At 42.4% G+C, this 19,579-nt stretch overlaps 1 protein-coding gene and 1 long non-coding RNA gene across 2 annotated transcripts in view; one reads left to right on the forward strand and one right to left on the reverse strand.

The window, feature by feature from the left end:
• Window positions 1-474: 474 nt before the first annotated feature.
• Window positions 475-9,099, reverse strand: LOC118245565 (uncharacterized). Its single transcript, XR_004777894.2, has 4 exons — window positions 8,913-9,099; window positions 7,946-8,069; window positions 4,174-4,349; window positions 475-1,293 (listed from the first exon to the last, which is right to left on the reverse strand). It is a non-coding gene; the product is annotated as an uncharacterized LOC118245565 (long non-coding RNA).
• A 2,861-nt stretch (window positions 9,100-11,960) lies between these two features.
• The window catches only part of LOC118245561 (ligand of Numb protein X 2-like), a 31,968-nt gene continuing 24,349 nt past the window's right edge, over window positions 11,961-19,579 (forward strand). Inside the window, exon 1 of the mRNA XM_035541863.2 lies at window positions 11,961-12,302. The gene's annotated coding sequence lies outside the window, so the exon portion shown is untranslated. The remainder of the gene's footprint in view (window positions 12,303-19,579) is intronic.

Consider the following 19,579-nt stretch of genomic DNA (forward strand, 5'->3'; position numbering starts at 1 on the left):
CTTGGTAGAAAGTACAACAATGCTTATCCTACTCCCTCTTACATTTCAGTTGCCAAATTCTTGCTCAAGGCTCTCTGTTGTTCTGCAGTCCCCGCAAACCTTCAGCGTTGCATGTAACATGCATGGTGTCGAGTGTATCAGCACTTAAATATTCTCCAACAGCCAATATCTTATGTCAAGAATGTAAACACCAAGCAGGGAAAGAAATGACTTGCAGTGACCTATGCGGGTGCAAAACCACACTACAGTGAAAATAAAGTTCAGGTAGAATAGTAAGAATTATTAAACTATGAAAATGCCTCTGAAGGGACATCTATCCCTAACTTCTCTCCATGTGGAAACACGAATTTTATTCTAATTTTATTTGGAATGGCATATTTCATAACACAGTAAGACACCACTAGACTTTTGAACTAATGTCATGAAATACTTTTTTTTTTTTTTAATTAGGAGAAATGACACAAGACAATAGCATCTCCTTGCAAATACCTTAAGTGAAGACAAAATTCTGTTACTAAAAGAGATTACCAAAATTAATACATGGAGACAAGGATAACTGGGCAACATACTACACGTTAAGACAGCCAGATGGAAGAGCAGCAGGACAGAGCCCAGTACAAAAACATGCCAGCAGAGGGTACTCATACTTTGAGCATCCCAGCATGGGTGTGCACTGTAATGGAGGGACAGCACAAGAAACCTTCGAGACTGAGCAAAGTACTGAAATGAAAGAATGCCCCGAGCTGCTCACCACCTTCCTGCCACTGCAGAGCTTCACTAGGAGCAAGAAAAGAACATAAATTAAACTTCGAAAATGTTGCCAAAGACATTGATTTATAGGTCGTTTCAAAAAAAAAAAAAAGAAAGAAAGAAAAAAACAACACACACAAAACTGTTCTTTAACTCTTGGTCTTCTAGGATAAAGCAGAAGGTCGTAACTATTACAAAGCAGCTACCTTGATGAAACTATCATAAACATCTGTTATACCTGGGTAGTTAAATGTTGCAGCTAAGTGAATACAATTCGACGTGTAAGTAATATTCTCAGTGTGTATGTTCTCATAACAATACATATTTTTTCCATATGAGAAAAAAAATAGAATAAAAGTACATTTTACATGCATATGCATATACTTGTATGCCTTGATTGAGAAAAAAAAAAAGGATCTCTTTGCAGAAGAGATGACAGTACCATGACACCTGAGTTTTGGTCCCAGTTCATTCTCTATGGGACACTAACTTCTGCCACAAGGGTGGGCACTGGTCTAGAAGCAGTCAAAAGCCAGACATTCCCTGGGAGAAGAGGGGAATTGATCACTGAGGTTATTTATTTATTTTTTTAATTACAAAGGCAATTTTTATTATAAAGGCAACTTAAGAGCAGAGAGCAATGAGAAAAGTTTGTGCTTCAACTGTTGCATGATCTGTATCTTGAAGACCAACTTGGACTTTTGCTGCCAGATTTAGAGAAATCTTAATGTACATAAATCTTAATGTACATAAATCTTAATGTACATAAATCTTAATGCACAGAATGCACAGGTTGGGAGGGACCCATAAGGATCATCAAGTCCAACTCACAGAAAGTAGCCGGCAGTTGCACAGTCTCACAGTCTGACCACACAAGCTAGGAGCTATTGAGGATTTTTTTTTTCCTTAGCTTGGTGTTTTATTAAGACAGGTATCTCACCTGCCCCTTAACCTGCTGCCCAGACTTAATTGCAGTGTTGTTTTAGTCGAGCAGGGAACATCCTATTGCAGAGGCAGTGCTGTATTGAACAACTCAGCAAATTCTGAGTGAAGAGTGGCAGAACTTGTTTGAACATCCAGTATTGGAAAGAAGAGCAAGGAAGCGTACTAGTATCAGCATTTTTTTTTTGTGCACAGAAAAAAAGTGATAATTAATGTATCTGTCCCTTTTTTATTTTGTTATCTTACTGGAGCCAAAATACTACTAGGATTCCTCTCCCCACCCTCTTTGTTTTTATGTTTTTACTTTGGATAGGAAAAACATATCAGATGCATGCTGCTCCGTGCTAAGGTAACAGAAGCAACATCCTGATGCCACAAATACCCAGAAAAAAAGCAGTTTCCCTGCGACAGCTTTACAAGAGAACCTTTTAGGAAGGGAAATTGCATAACCAATATTTAATAATATAAAGTTACCGAGTACTGAGTAGTCTTTTACCTTGCTTTGAAGCCTAAACACCAAATTAACTGCTGATATACCACCTGTACTGCAAATTAGAGTAATATCAGAGATAAATACAACATGTCTGCCTTTGACCTGGAGCCTTATCTGGCAAACTCTTCAAAAAATTCCACATACAAGCTTTCCTCTTCCCAACAGAGATTATATGACTCAGGAAGCCTTCCTTTTTTTGTTTTTTTTTGTAGAAAGCAATACAGCTGCTAGACCAATTTTCATAATTATCAAAAGAATAAAGAAATACATAAGCCAATGTAAATAAGAATAGAAGCAGCTCTTTGAGTTCTATTTAACCCTCCATCACAGATGTTCTTTGTGATGCTACAGTGACCAAACCTCTGTGTGCCTCACTTTCTACATCTGTAACGTGAATTGTAACCTGGAGGACTGCCAGGAGGCAAATCTGCAAATTAACATCTACAAACTATTTTTTGGTGATTAGGTAAAACAAAATGGAGAAGGACCAAGTATTCAGAGCAAAGAAGGCAAACTTGCTAGCGAACTCGTCAGCAGAGGGGAGCTTTCATGGAAGATGGGGATGAGGAATGTAGTTTGACCAGAAATCTGAAGATGTCATGAGCTGCAAAACTGAAAGAAAAGCATCTTCATTCACAGGAGAGAACATGCTGCCACATCCATGAGACGGAACTGTCGGTTGAAAATATTACTTCTGGTAATTCATTTTCTAAGATATATTTCAGTCCTACAGTTGAAGAAATTCTCCTTAGCTAGCTAACCCCTGGTACACAGATAAATAATTTAGATGTCCTTCACTCAAGCAGGGATGCAGCATTTATTTATTTTTTATTTTTTGTCTGTTTTTGTATTTTAATCTACTTTGACCATTATACCTTCTGAAAAAAATGTAAAAAGGTCAGTACTAGAAGTAAGGGCTGATTCCGGGTCTTGATAGTTGATTAGATTTAATATCAACTCCCTTCACATCAGAAGACACACTAGAATATACACTGCACAATATTCCTAGAGTAGCTGGCTCTTAAATACATCTCTAAGGAGAACCAACAGTGTGACTACTGCATTTGTTATGAATTCAGAGTAGGTCTCCAGACTTCAAACACAACTGAATGTTAAAACAGACTAAGACCAAAAGAGCAGTTTTAATTTGGGTGCAAGGCATTTACTTCAATGAATATTATATAATGGATCTGTGTTCGGTTTTACCCGGTACCTCTTAAGTTTTTTATTAAAACAATTTAAGGTATCTCTTGAGTACAAGCAGCAAGATTTGTCTTACTGTATGCACTAATGTACCTAATTCAGGAGAGAAGGACTGATAGCATCAATTAGCATAGAACAGCCTCCTTTCAGAATTAGGTCCATCATAGGAACATGGTACTCAAAATACAAGTGGAAGTTTTTCCAGTGAAGGTCCACTTAAAATATCTGACAGCAGTCACAGAGACATTAAACTCCTTAAAGTAACCGCTTCATATCAAAGTCAGATCCCTACACTCTTCTGGTAAAAATATTTTTACTCCTTTCAGTATTTCAAAGCTCCTACCAGTACAGATGACTGAGCTAGAGTCATGCCTTACCCAAAATTGTTTATTATGTTCAGAATAAAGAATCTTAATAACTTGAGCCCAGCAAGCTCAACTGACTTCGTAGCTTTTTTGCTCTCAATCTATCGAAGATGTGTGTTTTCTTATGTTACCTCAACACTGGAATGTATTTAACAAAGTCCTTCTTCCTAAGTCATGCACAGCTTAAGCTCTAACTAGGCTGCTAAAACTGGTCAGAATGGTCTCACAGAGCTGCTACACCATGCAATCAGATAAGCCTCTAAAATGTTGGTCAGTATTCTCGAGTACAGAAATACAAGAGTTGGTTTCTGCGAGTGATGACGTGAGTGTTCAGGGACAGCACACTCAAAAGGCTGGAAGAGAATTAGCATTAGAATATTCCATGTCAAAGTGAAGAGACTGTATTTTTTCTGAACTTACCATCATCTCCCACATGAGAATTCAGCTTAACGGTAAAGCACAACAGAGGACATCCATCACTCTGCAAAGATTTGTAACTATCATCAAGAAACTCATGTAATAAATCCATATTCCTGTCCTCATAATTCTGCATCAGGACTTAAAGAAACAGCCATAGGGTTCAAAATCTTGGTGACCTAAAAGAACATGCAAAAACTCAGAAAATTCAAGGCATCTCGTGCAGAATTTAAGGTAGCAATCCTGCAGAATTACATTTCTCCAGAAAAGAACCTGGAAGTGCATGCTATAGAAGCACGTGGGACTTGACAACTTGGTCTGTTAAAAACCAGCCTGGTAACAGCACCAGGTTGTGATGGAACTGTTTTAAAAATTAAAGTATTCCTAGGAAAGGTTCATACTATTTTTCCCAGCTGTGTTATCATCAGAATACTTTAAAGCAAACTCTGCAATGGAAATGTAAAGCGATCTACAAGTGCAAAGATTATGGGAAACTCTGTAGTCAGGTTTGCAGTATCCTTTCTAAGCTAGCATCTTGGACACAACCCCTGAAGTTGTATGTGCTGACCACAAGCTTTCCTTTCACGTTATCTCCAGCGGCTCTGCAAGGAGCAGTAAAAAACAGCTGAAGTTGCAGGTCCCCTGGGAGAGCCTGTAGAGTTCCTAACTTTCAGCTAAAAAAATGTAACCTCATGATTTGTATATGGAATAGCTTGGTCTAGGAGTGAGAGAGAGAACTCGCACCAGCTGCCACAAGGGCATTTTCTGAAAAGTCCATTTAATGGTATAATTGTACTTTAAGTGGCTATGTTGCTTATTTCTTTGATCTCTTTCTAGGCGCTGTGGCAAAATGATTTTTTGTGGATTATTTTGTTAATAGGTAATCCTATTATAAGTGGGTATCTTTGCTGCAAGGCAGTCTTGGCTTCCCACCCATTCAGTTAGGAATGTTTATATTTAGCTGCTTTTCTAGAAACAGAGCTACAGCTGCAGCACATACCAATTACTTTTGGATGTATCTTGTTTTTCCCCAGGACATGGCTTTTTCCTGGTGTAGTCAGAACAATCTCGTTAGAAATATGTCACACTGCCTGAACAGAGTTTTGAAGAACAAGTTTGTTTAACTAGTATGGGTTTAGATCTGTGTTAGATCTTGATGAGACTTGCAGCCATCCCACATTCTTCTTTTCAAGCCTTTCAGGTGTATATTGTTGTTATTAAAAACTGATTGCTGTAAATATCAAAGGTATTCTGGGGGCAATTTTGCTAACCGAAAGCTCCAGGGAGAAAACAAATTCCAAGGTGTCTCAGTACATTTTGTGTGTCTAACACCCAGATGTTAAGATGCCTCTCTGCTCTCCTGAAGGATGGTGCTATGTTCTGTTAAACAAAGGGCACCGAGTCTCCTCTTCCATTCCAGAAGTGGGTGCAAGTCAGGCAGCGATGGAGGAATCGCTATGGAGTTATCTTCTACATAAATCTTTAAATTGCTTTTGCTGTGTTTGCAGTAAGCTGTTGATAGCAAACTGATGAATGTAACCTGCCAGTTTTCATGGGTTTTAGGTCCATAATTTTTATTCCTTAACATACTTTGCATAGCTATTAAAGTACCAAAGTACACTGTCCCACTGATGATGCCTAATTTCACATGTAGGACTTGCAGTAATTTCTTGAATCCAGGTGCAGGCTGCATCTGTACAGCTGTACGAAATACCATCAAAAATAGGCTACAAAACACTTTGAGGTATTGCTCCCAAAATATATTGTTGGGGCATGAACCAAGGGGATCTCTGGTTTGGTTTTCCACATGTAGATGCCTTCCTAGCAGAGAACACTGCACGGCCAAGCAGAACACAAACAGTCTCTGTCCTAGAAATAACCTTGCAGGATGGGAAGAGGACTGGTGCTGTGGTTATCCAGAGCACACCCACTAGCAGAGAATTCAAAATGAATTGTGATTAAAATCCCCAGAACTCCTATCTCAGATTATTTCACACTTACTCTGGAGAAATAAAGATGCTCTATTACCTGGAAATAATTAAAGAGCAAGACCCGAACATGTTCCCAAAATATCACTCTATGCTCCATACTCCTCAAGTCAGACACTCTCATTCCTGCTGCTACCAAACCACCGTGGCGGGGGATTTGCACGCACTTAGGAGCGGTGCTGCAGACTTCCTGCAACTCCTGCTCCTGCAGGAAAACCGCAGCAAGCTGCCACAGCCTCGCCTGGGACTTGGAGGGGAAGAGTTTCCTGTTAGTGGACAGGATAATTCCCCTTGACATACACAGCCTTTTCCTCTGACCCAACTGTCCAAGCAGCAAACAGCGTTCATAAACACAGACAGCAGAAAGTCCGTGTTTGTTTTTAAACAGTTAACAGAACAAAAGTGGTTAGAGGTCAAATTCTAAATTTGACAGAAACACATTTTTTAGTTAATACCAATACTATATCAGAGAGCAGCAGTACCTCCCAGGCAAGCAGTTATACAGATAATGTTCTTGAATTGGAGCAAGTCTAATTAGTATTTGTTATCAGTTTTAAAAGAACAGTGTCGAAATTAGGGGCTATGAAGAAAATTGAGCACCGTACTTGCTTTATAAAAATAATTGCTAGAAGCTTGATGGTACCTTATCTCTTTTTCCCCCTTCCAAGAAGTTAATAAGACAAGGGAGTCAAGACAGGGGGGCTCAGCACTACAAAATATCAAATCAGTCGTGTGAAGTAATAATGGAAAATTCAGTGGGACCTGAAAATTGGCGTAATGAAATGCTATTTTACTTGTTGCTATAGTATCTTTCTTAATAAAAGCTATGCTTCTGAAGTATTATTTAAAATGTTGCAAGAGAAGCATTGTGATGAAAAAAAATATGTTGGTTAAAAAGCAAACACAACGTTTCAACAATATTCTTTAAAGATTATGAAATAGTCATCAACATTATTCAGAACAGCAAATTAGGAAAGCTATTTGTTTCATGTACCTTGTGCATGTGTTATGTTAGCTGCTCCACTGTTAAAAGCTAGCTGGGCTACTCCTGTCCTAAGAAAAGCCAGACGTCCTCTTTATATCTGCCAACAGACACTTTTCTATAAGCAAGGAATCAATCTGCTTACTTTTAGTAAAAACATTTTACAGAATCATCAGATAAAGCAACCTGACATTGTTAATAACTAGCCACTGTTAATAAAAGTCCACAAAGAAAGACGATAATATAAAGTAGCCCTACTTTAGTGATAACAAATACAAGATATTTATGCTGCATTTCTTAGTACTCTACTTGTTCCCATTTGTAGAGTTCAAATAATGGGACACTAACTGCTACCTGGGCATGTACAATGCATATGTAAGGACAGTTTGCAGAAAACAAATAAAATAGAGCAAAAGGAACTAAGGTACTATAGAATCTGGGGGATGAATGCAAGCAATATGTTCAGCACCTTGGATTTACCAGAATCCACCATGCCTTCTTGCATGCATACCTCTCTTGGTCTGCTTTCCACAAAAGGGAGATTCCATGCTTTTTAATCATAAATTCCTGGGATGATTCTCCCTCCTTGTTTGTGGGATGTGGTTTTTTTTTTTTTTTTTTTTTTTAAATTGTGTTTACATTCTTGTGTGTGGGTTGGGAATTTAGGTTTGCTTGTGATGAAGCATCAAAGTTGGGTCTCAAATTAATCCTGTGCAGTCATTTATTCTTTGTACCTTCCCACAAGAGGACGATAGAAACACACAAGATACCAAGCTTTATGCAACAGTAATGGGATTAAACTAACCTTTAAACCTCTGCATGATAGGATTTTGCTTCTCCGTTCAATTTTCCAACTGCTACTTTTCCTGTTATTTGCATATGGATTTTCTGTCTTCATTTTCAGACTTGACAAGAAATGCTTTCTAGATCTTGACATGAAATAAAAAAATTAATACTAACTAAATATACTTGCATGTTTACAGAGTATATGTAGTTCTGTTCATCAGAAGGTATCATTTCAACCCTGATGTATGCATTGCACAGGTACATCATCTTCCTGAACATAGCATCACAGTGGTTACTGTACCAATTATGCCACCACAGGCAGGGAATTATCAGCAGTCAGAGCAGATGAAAGCTGGAACTGAGACTGCTGTATTTTTTCACAGGGAGTCTTCTCAGTTATCAAAAAAATTCACAAGTAAATTAACAGAACTGCTAATAAAAAAAGCCCTCAAGTTCCCCAGAATGACTTTGGTATTTTAAAACCAACAGCACTAGAGAGTAGAGATGAACCGTGGGGTTTGCAAGAGATGCCAGGAAAGAGACAGCACATTGACCTTCTCTTCAATGTAAGGTTAACCTAAGTTATAATTTGAGTGTTCCCAGAGAAACTATTTCTCTCCCATTCATTGAGATGTTTTTAATGCAAACTGTTTACATCTGAAACAGTATGAGCTGCTATTCAAAGTCACACAACACATTAACTGCTAGCACAACAATCCAGTAAAGCAATCAATTTATGCTTTGCAGACTGAATATTCAGCTGTGGTTTGAGGTACAAATCCTTCTTCACTACGATCAGTTTCATATTTAGCCACTTTGCTCCACTATTGCTTGCCTCTGTACCAGTAGAGAAGAATAAAATTCATCCATAACCTCAAAGTTATAAATTAGATGACTGGAGAACTGATCTACCTGGCTTAAAAAAACAAACATGAATATATTGTAAATATGTTTATATAACTTAAAATATATTTAAATATTTTCACCTGGATTATTGTTCAGATGGATGAGTGTTTTGATCTGGTCCATGGCTCAGCCACACAAAAAGCTGCAGACGCAACTAAGGGATGGTATGCTGCATTGCAAGGGTAGGAACAAGGAGCTGCTAGGAACCAGTAATACTGCAAAGGCTTCATGTCATCAAGCCACAGCATTATTTACAGCGTGGCTGCTTTTGCCTGGACTAGGGAAGAAATTAATTTCAGTTCCTTACATTTGCGTTAGCTCTGCAGCAGAGACCTGTATCCTCCATGAGTCTATTTAGTAACCATGACTCAGTGATTCCTTTATTGCAAAGCCAAACCAAAATTCCAGCACACTTATACAATAAACTTTCACCATATCTTAATTATATGTGGGCACATTGTCCACTCAGAAAAACAGGTCATCAGACGTGATAAAAATCTCCAGCGAGTGCTAACTAGACAGAGCTCCTAATTTTAAAGGCTTGCACCCATTTGAAATTTCCCTGGGGTTTGCCTTCCCAATACCCCAAGCTCACCCACACATTTCCTGTCCTCACCAACCAAGCTGTAGGCTGCATGAAGGAGAGACTGGTTCTGCACTAAGGCTTAAATCTCTGCCCCACAGAGCACAGCTTAAGCATTTGCCTGTTTGCATGCGAGCCAGCATTCAATACAGATGAGCTCTGGCTTAATGAATACAGGCTCTGAAAGGCTTGCTGACATGCAGGCACAGTCCGATGCCCCTACACCAGGCTCTGGTGCTCCAGAGTGAGCTGGCAATGCACCCCCAGCAGTTACACCACTCCAGCCTGCCGCTGGCTGCTGTTCCCTCCCTAACCAGGAGCTTAATTGCACAGTCTCAGAGCAGTCAGACACTACACTGCCAGAGTATTTTTTATTCAGAATGGTCTGAGGATATAACACCTCCCATCCTTCCTAGCCATGTCTGGCTCAGTGCTTCAGAGAAAATCCTAACAAACAATTAACGTAGCTGAACCAGAGTCTTTGCTAATCTAGATCACAATTCTCAGTCAAACCCTACAAAAAATACCTTTCAGTCTGCATCCCATGGTAAGATGGGTCTCATGGAAAGAGGACACCTTGCTGGGGTACCTTGGCTCCACTGGATTCCCAACCTAAATAATAAAATAAATAAATAAATAAAGGGCCTTGTTACATTTTTATTAAATATGATGCATCTACTATGGGCTCACCTTTGCAAAACAAGTATCCTCTCATAAGCTAACATGGCTCACAGCTCCTCCATTGATGACTTCAATATACAAAAAGAGGAAACAGATTTTCTATGCTGTAAAGAATCTCACAGAATGGTTGAGGTTGGAAGGGACCTCCAGAGTCCACCTAGTCCAAGCCCCTGCTCAAACAGGGTCACCGAGAGCATGTTCGACAGGATCGCATCCAGGTGGGTTTTGAACATCTCCCAAGAAGGAGACCCCACAAGCTCTCTGGGCAGCCTGTTCCAGTGCTCTGCCACCCAGATTGTAAAGAAGTTCTTCCTCATATGGCGATTAAACCTCCTGTGGTTCAATTTATACCCATTACCCCTTGTCCTGTCACTGGCCACCGCTGAGAAGAGTTTGGCCCCATACACTTAACATGGTCCTCTCAGGTATTTATAGAGGTTGATAAGATCCCCTCTCAATCTCCTCTTCTCTAGGCTAAACAGGCTCCAAAAAATAATACAGAAAACTTAATGCAGGATTAAGAAATTGAGCCAGATTGGTCCATGCCTAAGATAAAAAGCTAACTCTTCTCTCTGGACGAACATCATTCCAATAGTCTTACCTGAACAACAAACTGCTACTGCCTGCTGAAACAGAGGAGGTGTTTTCAAGGCCTCAAAAGCACTCACTCCTCTTTTTATTCAGGTCTACTTCAGCAACTATGGGACAGGTCTAATGACAACATGGAGACAGGTGTGTGCTAGTTCTACCTGCACTGCACATTACATACATTACTATGCAAAGACTTCATTGCTAATAAATCCTCTAAAACTATGGTTTGATGTTCTGTTTTTATTATTATTATTCACTGAACTGCTTGTTTAATCAGTCTTCTTGTTATGTCACTGCACTGCCCTCTCATATGCAATATGAGTATTTCCAAGGCTGGAAGAAATGATAACCCATAAGATATTACAGTTATTATTATTATTATTTGCCTGAAAGGATTCTAGTTCTCTATGGGGACCTGAATACGTTCTGGCACAGGGAAAGGCACAGGACATGGGCAGCAACTTCTCTCCCTTTGGGAGGAGTTACTAGCTCGGACATAGTGCTGGGCCAATGTAATCTGACACCTTTTGGATCCCTCCTGGTTCAGTGTTTTGCTAGTTCGAAGCACATAAATTACAGTGAAATGCCCACATCTGAGCACGGGAAGGTGGCCATATTTACAGTTCATAGAAACAGCACAGCAACTAGCACTCTATCATCTGCTATCACTGCACAGCAGCAGCAGGTACCCCATGGCCCCACGGCTGGCGGTGGGCACTTGGCTCACTGGGGCTGACAGGGGCTCTCACAATTTGCCTTCCTAACAGATGAAGAACAAGCCAAATACTTTCAGATGGATAGTATTTCTGCCAGAAGGCAAAATGTAAATTTCAAGAACAGTCCCCCCCTCCCCCCCGTTGTTTTTTTTTTTCTGCCAGCCGTGTCACTGACTGAACTGTAATTTATTCCCTGCTCTCCCAACAGCCTCAGACCCACCAGGTTATCCCATCTTCCATTTTACAGGGGTTTTGGGTAAGGCAGAGGCCGGAGGGAGAACCAACACCCCTGTAGTGGGAGTAGCACCAGAGCAGAATCACCTCAGGGAGCCCCCGGGGATACCCCCAAACACACCCCTCTGCCCAGGGAGCGGGACCGCTCCCCACAGGGTGTCCTGCTGAGGAAAACTTCGTATTTTTTTCGGAAGTGAGCCCCCGGCACCCGTCCCCCACGAAAGGGACTGGGGTGGCTGCGGAGACGAGGTGAGAGCGGCGAATCCCTGAGGGGGCGGCACGCAAAATGGTGCCCGCGACGCCACGGCGCCCTCCACGGGGCGGGAGTGGCAGGGGCAGGGGCAGGGCTGCCGGCGGGGTGGGCGGCTCGGTCGGCCTGGCTCGGCTCTACCCGGCCCGGCAGGAGGAGGGGAGCACGGCGGCGGCCAAGGGAGGGCCGTGCCGGGCTGAACCGTGTCGGGCGGGAGACACCTGGGCGGCTGCGCTGCCTCCTCCTCTCACGTAGGTTTCGACTTTCATCCCCGCCCGGAAACTTGGTGGAGGAGCCGCGTTCGCCCCGCCGTCTGCAGGGCCGAGTTGGCGCCGGGCTTCCCTCTCCTCCTCCCTCACCGGCCCTTTCCCTTCCCGGGGGGCGCGCGAGCCCCGCTCCCGTCCTCTTCGTCCAGGTGAGCGGCGGGGGGTGAGGGGGAGACCTCGCTCCTCGAAGGGCTGCGGCCGCCCTAAGGTGCGAGGAGCGGGGCGAGGGCCGTGCTCCAGCCTCCCCTCAGCTCCCTGCGGGGCCGGGCAGGGCTGGGGGCTGCCGAACGAGCGGCTTTTGTCGCCGTCCGAGGCTTGGCGACACAGGGCGGGGGGCCGCCCGACCGACCCCGCGGCTCGGCTCTGTGAGGGGACCCCGGCCCCGGTCGGACCCCCGGGCTCGGTGCCTGGGCCGTCTCAGGAACCTCGAAGGGAGGTCGTAAGGCAAAATTTGACGTGTTGGAAGGTGTACGGGGGTTAAGTCGGCGAATTTGGGATGCTGCGCTGATAATTGATGCAGAGAAGCCTATAAATAGAAATCGAGGTAAGAGGCAAAGGAGAGTAGCGTGATGGTGTGGACGTTTTGGAAGTGCCTTAAAGGTAAGAAATACATGTGATTTCGTAGGTGAGGTAATGTTCTGGAAGGGTTTGTAAGAGGCTTGGAAGGAGATGTGTGAGGGATACCATAGGACTGGAACACTCCTGTTTTATTTTAGCTAACAATACGGAGTTAATGAGGGGCTTAAGGCTGTGTAATACCAAAAGGGACAGGCACCCTGTGCTTCGTGTCCTGGTTGTGCATGCTTGACATCTCTCTAGGTCTGCCATTAGCCTCGTTATCTGATTGGAAATTAAGAGCCTGGGCAGCAAGGGGCTGGTGCCAGCCCCAGAGGTGGCCAGGAGAGCAGGGCTGCCCCTGTCGGTGGCACTGCAGGCTCAGTTTGCTGCCAGCTCTTCCCAAAACGACACTTCCAGTCCCTTGAGCAACTTTTTTGGTCCCATTTTATCTTTGTACAGTAAGGGATGCAAAAGGAGTACCTCCCTGTTGCTTGCCAAACCGAAAAAACAAGTAGGGTCGTATTTTCACTTTCTGCTCTGGTTTTACCGCCAAGGAGCACAACAGTGTAAAGGCTCTCTGTGGAAAACACTATTCCAGCCCAAATGCAGATAGTAAGTGCTGTGAGAGGCCTCTTCTGTGTCAAGGGTAAGCTGGGGCAGGGTGACAGCACGCGAGTCAGCCCAGGGAAATTTCTGTCGCTGTCATACAGCCCCAGAAGTGTCCAGTCTAATATCCTGTAGCCTCTGGAGGCTCCGGAGTAACCCAGGATTTAGGTGGTACGATGTGGTTTAAGGAACTGTAGTTATCCTCCTGCAGCAATGTCAGTTGTGTGCTGCGCCTCTGAGGGACGGCGCTGACGTTTGTCCTTGGTGCTTGAAGGCCAGAGCTCTTTGGCAGGTCTCCAGTAAAGGGAAAGCAGATCGTGCACATGGTTCCTTCAAAACAAAACTTCTTTCTCTTAAACTGCAAGCTCAAACTGTTACACTCAAACTGTTCTTTCACAATATAGCTGAGCAGATGGAGCATGTCTGCTGCTGAAAGGGGTAACTCAGTGGTCATATTTATTCCCTCCCCCAAAGGGATTTGCTGCCTGAGGCAGCTCATGAAGTCAGAAGGACACCAGTGCTTGTGTGGGGAAAAACAAAGGGGTCCTGTGGCTGGGGATAGAGCAGAGAAATGATAAACAGGAGGTCGACCTTTCGTGAGGTTAGCTAGCTCTTAGAAAACTGAGCTGTGTTGGAAACTCCCACCTTCATTCACCTCCCTTACTGTGCCTGTAATTGTACAAAATTTTGGTGCATATGTAACTCAAATAATGGAAATGCACCGGCATAAAATCCAAAGAGGGGAGAGGGACCTGCAGCGTGCAGCAGAAGGGAAGCTTGTCTTGTTGAAAACCAAGTTTCTTTTAAAGTTTCTTACCAAACGAATAGCGAGGGAAGTGAGCTAGAGTTAATACACAAACCCAACCACTTGGTCTGGGGAACAAGCTGTAAGAAATGGAAGAAACAGCTCCAGAAGGGACCTGGTGGCTACATGACCTTCCTCTGCTCCAGAACACCATGATGTTCAAAGATGCCTGATGGAGCAGGTTGAGGGGCTATTTTGGATAGCATTAGTGCTAGATGAATGGCGATTCCAGTAACTTCAATTAGCACTTGTAATTAATGGTTTCTTAAACAATGATAACTCTGTGCTTCCCTAAACATAGCTACTGGATGAATTTACCTGTGCATGAAATTGTAGAATCCTAGAAATAGTAGGTGAGCAGAGTAAGGTATCTGTAGTTCACAAAGCACTCCCTGCTGTACTTTTAACTCTTCATTGTGCATTGCCGTGCACTTTTTTTTCATAAAAAAAATATAAAATAATCCTGCTGAAACTGCTATATCAATTTCACTCTGAAAATTTAGCTGCATCGTTTCATTCTGATTGTGTACATCTTGCTAGAGTGGTTGCAGCTGTTGTCTTACTCGCACGCTTGAGTATGTTTTGCTGATATATTACAAAACCCTCTTGTTTGGCTTTCCCTTCTCAGCTTACCGTAGTGGTGCTGTTCGTACAGTTGTTAGGAATTGTATTTGACAGTCTCTCCTCAGTTTATATTTCCTGATATATAACACACACAATGTTGCTCTAGGCTGAAACTTGCTGTAGAAATTTCTTGAAATGAATTGAGCTTAAAAATATGCAAATACCTGGAAAACCTTTTGATAATTTGGATAAGAAATTGTTCACAAGCCAGTTATGTCATCTAACATCTAAAGTGTTAGAGGGGATTTAGATGAACACAAACAGTAGGAATTGCTACGCTGGTCCAGGCCTCAAAACTCTTGAGGCTGAAAGGAGGGAAATGGAATAAATCTGGAGGAGTTTGGAGAGACAATCAGCAGCTTGCAGATGAAGGCTGGTTTTACATATATACAATGTTCCCCTGAGCCTAGAGGGTCTCTGTGCAAATTTTTTGAAGACTATATTGCTCCTTATTTGGAATCGTCTGTGGAAGGGAAGTACGGCAAGGGATTTTGTATTTATTTATTTTTTTTAAAGTGTCAGTCATTGTCTACTCTTTGCCTGGGCCTTAACTCGTGTGAGCTTTGTAAACAGCTGGGGCAGACCTTCTCGTTAAAAGCTGATTGTTCAGCAGTTAAAAAAAGGGTTGAGATAAAACTTAACCCGCTCTTTTCAGAGTTTATGGGACTCATCTGTGCCATTAGTTATTTTGCAGTTGTTGAAAGTCCAGTAAATCACAATCAGCCCTATTTGTAAAGTTCTCAGACTTATTAACCTCTCACCTCTAGACTAATAAATAAAGATAATTTCTTCTCATCTAATAAAGCATTACTGCAGGTCTCTAAATAGAAGGGGGAAAAAAAAAAAAAGAAAAAAAATCAGTCCCTGCCTTGTGAGCCTTAGAACTGAGGATATCCTCTATTAAATGGTCTCAATTGGTAGTGAACAAAAAGTGCCCTATGACTATTTCAAGTAGGATCCCTAAAAATAAACATAATGGGTCTTTTGGGCCTTTTTGTGTTCATGACTGGAAAAAAAGAGCTCCCCTGTGAGGTTAACACCTGGCTACTTGGCTGCTCTGCCAGCAATCTCAACAGGCTGAGAACTGAGCAGGGCGAGGAGGTTGCCTCCCTGCTCCTACATATACCCCAACTCAAGGTCGTCCTGCGACGTGTTCGCTGGTGAGTAAGGAGGAATGGCGCCGCTTCCTTGCTCGGTGCGGAATGGGAGGACTTCGGTCAGCAGGGCTCTTGTTCCAGTTCTTCTAACTGGAGAGAAGGCCATGCCTGTTTTTTTTTTTTTTAATTACTTTTAGAACAAGGGAAAATACAACATAGATAACAATTTACTCATACTGTAAATATATGTGTAATAAGGTAAGATAACAGTGGTTCTGAAAGACCTGCCTCTGATACCAGCTTGGACACAGCTTTAAATCAGGTTAAGATTTGGGGGGGGGGGGGGGGGGGGGAAGTCTCTTCCCCCCCAGCTGTGAGAGTTAAGTCTAAAGTCAACCAGATACACCAGGTACGATGAAAAGGCATCATAAATTACATGTGCAGCCATACTTCAGCTCACGCACCGATAAGACAGATGTCCTAAGCAGTAGACTGTCTGTTTAAAATGAGCTGTAATTCCACTCTGTGAGTCTTTAGAGGGGTGTAATCCTTAACAGAGAGGCTTCAGTTTATTTCCCACTTGTGCTGCCTTGTGCTGCTGACTTAGAGCTGCCAGCTGTGGGGCAGGCCACTTCAGCTCCTGACTGCGTTCTGCCTGCCCACGGGCGCTGGCGGGAGTTGGAGCTGACTTCAAACCTCGCTGCACACCCCGAGGAGCTGCAGTTTGAGAACACGTGGGCTAGGGAATTAGTGTGGATTTTTTTTTTTAAAGAAGATAACTTGTTTTCTTTCCCCTTTACCATGATCTGAAGAGATACAAAGGGAGTTCCAGATTTAATTATCTTTTAATTCAGCTTTTTTAGTTAGGTGGAACAAGCTTGGGCTAGAAAGTACTTTGCGCTGCTTTTGATAAAATGCCCTCGTACGCTGTGAAAGGAAGTCTGGGGTGTTGTATACTGAGCAGGGCGAAACACCCTGCTGCTGCTGGTGGTGCTGCTGGCATCGAGCGTGGGCTGGGTGGTCTGGAGCCACCAGGAGAAGAGCCTGGGCCACGGGAAGTTTGATCTCCCTTCCAGCATACACACCTCATCTGTGCTGCCTGTTTGTCACTGATAACCTGCGTTATTTGGCCGAGTTAGACTCCAAATGCCTGTTGATATAAAGGGATTCTTTCATAGACTGCTCCAAGCTCTTAACTCAAGAGTATTGTAAAAAAAAAAAAAATCAGTGGTAGGTAACTGAGCCCAAGATTTGACTTGTTGTGAGTGACTGAAAGTTCTGATACTTTATCCTGCAATAAAGCCTGAGTGTTTCTGATGGTAACAACTGCAAGTGTGATAGAGATTAGTGCTGTGCAGGACTTTCTCACGAGGCAGGCAATAGGACTATAGAAATGTCAAATGCCGTACGTCTACCCAGAGCAACAGTCACTCTCTCCATGCCCCCTCGCATTACTGTTAATTACATATGATAGTGGTTGCCCTGGTAAGGATGTTTAAACACGAATTTTTAAAAACTTGCAGTTGTATAATGCACAGTCTGCTTCTTCCCTTATGGGCCTTGGAAATTGTGATAGCAGATGTCCACTGTTTTCTGACCTGTATTTTAAATATGACACCCAGATCACAAGTGGCTAACAACGTATGGGGTTTTATCAGGCTACTGCAAGAATAACAGCCACTAGAGACAAGCTCCTGCACATTACATGCTTATTTCATCTGCTGTAAACCGTGGTGCTATTTTCTTTCCATAAACAAGGAATTTACAGGTAGACACAGACAATGATGTGGTAAGTGTGTCTGGTATTCAGATATTGCCAATAGACATGTGATCTTTACCTCCTGTCCTCAAAACCCAGTGTTTAGGAAAGCGCCTGTTCTACCAGCTATCTAAATGAACCTAAACCTTAACATCGAGTCTCGTTATCCCTCTTTGGTTTGGTTTGGGACTTTTTGCTTCAGTTGCAGAAGTTTTTGGTTATTAATTACAGATTAGGTCCTTTATCCTTAAATTATAGTATTGGATTCCTCCTTTCTTTGCAGAAAACCTCATTCACAACTGTCAGACTGATTCTTAGGGATGGAGTTGCAGGTGGTTGCCCAGTTCAAAGTGTTGGTGGGTTAAGTTCCGAGATAGATATCATTAGTTGCAATAGAAAAAGCTAAAGAACACACAAAGAAAATGCATACATACACATGCTGCTAGCGGTGATACTTCCATAGGAGTCTGGGTCACATTCTGCAAAGAAACAAATTGATTTAATTGGTAAAACAGAAGAATCTGCATAAGCTTTGTGTTTCTGTGACCATAAAACAGGCAACATGATGTACGTTTGTGGAGAAGAAAGGGTATAGGAAGGATGGTGAAATGCAGTGGAAACGTCTAGCAAAGGTGAGAAAGCACGAAGAAATAAATAAAACAGCTTCTCCTGCCGCACTTGTCTTCACTTTTATTTACTGGTATTAAACTTCAGAGCAGTGTATTTAAATAGTCACTGTCTAATCCCCTTGGAAGAAAAGTGGAGGTGGAAAATGTTTTACACCCCAGTTTAATTCCTTAATAGAAAAGGGAGGAGATGGGAAACTTACTGGTGCTTGTTACCTAGATAATGGTAACTGAATGATAACAGCAGCCTCTCCTGCTCTGTAGGAAGAGTCTTTGAATTACATCTGTGCAGTCCTGCTGGTTCAGAGCCAGCGGGGTCCCCGGTGAGACCGCTGCAGTTGTGCAGTGGGGTGAGTGGGCTGAGAACCAAATGCACGGCACACGGGGTGGTGACAGGAGGGGACCAGAAGGACCAAGTTCTGAGGTTTTTCATGGAGCTTCTCTTTCTCATAAAAAATAAGGTGCAAGTTTGCAATTAGTACTGCTGATTTCTAGTAAGATTGAAAAAAATAAGTAATATAAAGCTAAGATTTTTTGTTGTTGTTGAATTTTCCAATACATTAAAAAAAAAAAAAGGAAATAGAAAACCACGTACCAAGCTGAGAGCTGATACTGCAAAAGTTGCTCAGGAGAATATTCCTTGGGGTAGCCTCGCTCTACTCAACAAAGCCTTATAGCACATCCCTCAGAATAGGGTTTCCTGGGATAATACGTCTTTTCTAGTCTAAGATGAATATGATTCTGATTCAAATTCATGAAAATACAATTGGCTTTCTGTTTTTCTGGTTGAGAAAACAGATACTTGCCCAGAAGTTCAAGCCAATTAAATACAAAATTGTCCAATGAGCACAAAAATGCGAGGGCTTTAGAATAAAACTCGTTTTCAAGTTTATGGTTAAAGAATGGGCAAAAATGATGGGGGACAACAAGATCTCTAAGTTAGCAGTCTCTGTTTAGACTGAGCACAGTAAAGCATCTCGGATGTCGGCTTTCTCAATCGAAGCATTGCAATAGGTGCTGAGCGGTGACCCTCTGAGGTGGCTTATTAAAAACTCTTTGGCTTGAAGGCAAAGTTAATCATTGAAAGGGCTACTTCTTATATCACTGCACAAACAAACGTACCATGTACAGAAGCTTTGACTTCATACTTGTACATCCAGTGGCCTAATCTTTAGCAATATCAGAAAGGAAAAAGAAAGGCAATAGGGCACTGAATTGTATTGCCACTTGAAGGTATTCTGGAGCTCAGTGTTGTGGTTTTCGGAAAAACTGACCTGCTGTAAGCATTGCTTATAAAAATATGATGTTTCGACACTATTTTCTGTGCCACTACTGTAAACTAAGGACAATT

This window comes from Cygnus atratus, chromosome 13 (genome assembly GCF_013377495.2).
Source record: "Cygnus atratus isolate AKBS03 ecotype Queensland, Australia chromosome 13, CAtr_DNAZoo_HiC_assembly, whole genome shotgun sequence".
Classification (NCBI taxonomy): Eukaryota; Metazoa; Chordata; class Aves; order Anseriformes; family Anatidae; genus Cygnus; species Cygnus atratus.